At 48.2% G+C, this 409-nt stretch overlaps 1 long non-coding RNA gene across 1 annotated transcript; it reads left to right on the top strand.

The window, feature by feature from the left end:
• The first annotated feature begins 6 nt into the window (after positions 1-6).
• Positions 7-407, top strand: LOC107734752 (uncharacterized). The gene is made up of 3 exons (XR_001639154.1): positions 7-97; positions 189-254; positions 334-407. It is a non-coding gene; the product is annotated as an uncharacterized LOC107734752 (long non-coding RNA).
• The last annotated feature ends 2 nt before the right edge of the window (positions 408-409 follow it).

Here is a 409-nt window from a genome sequence, read left to right as displayed (position 1 = left end):
CCCATGTTCTTGGATCAGGTGGCTAATTTCATCATCGAGAACACTAAAGGCCACACTCTAGGCCCAGCCCCCGCCTCGGCCACAGACCCCTTCACAGGTAACCAGAACGATATACATTCACATACGCACACTTTGTTTGGCTGAAGGTCAAGACTGAAGTGTGCTTCATATCCCTCCTGTGTTCTCAGGTGCGGGACGCTACATTCCGGGTTCAGGAGGTGACGACCAAGGATTTGGCGCTGATCCTTTCACAGGTGGGCCTTTTTGAATATCTTTTGTTATTTGCTAATATGAAATCAAAGATATGAGAGAAGTTTATGTTTGTTTGGGCAGGGGCTGGACGATATATACCCGGGTCAGAATCCACAGGCACAGTGTCTTCAGGCAGAGCTGATCCATTTACTGGTAA

This window comes from Sinocyclocheilus rhinocerous, unplaced genomic scaffold, assembly GCF_001515625.1.
Source record: "Sinocyclocheilus rhinocerous isolate Xijiao unplaced genomic scaffold, SAMN03320098_v1.1 C35215564, whole genome shotgun sequence".
Taxonomy (NCBI): Eukaryota; Metazoa; Chordata; class Actinopteri; order Cypriniformes; family Cyprinidae; genus Sinocyclocheilus; species Sinocyclocheilus rhinocerous.
This window is presented reverse-complemented; position numbering and strand designations above follow the sequence as displayed.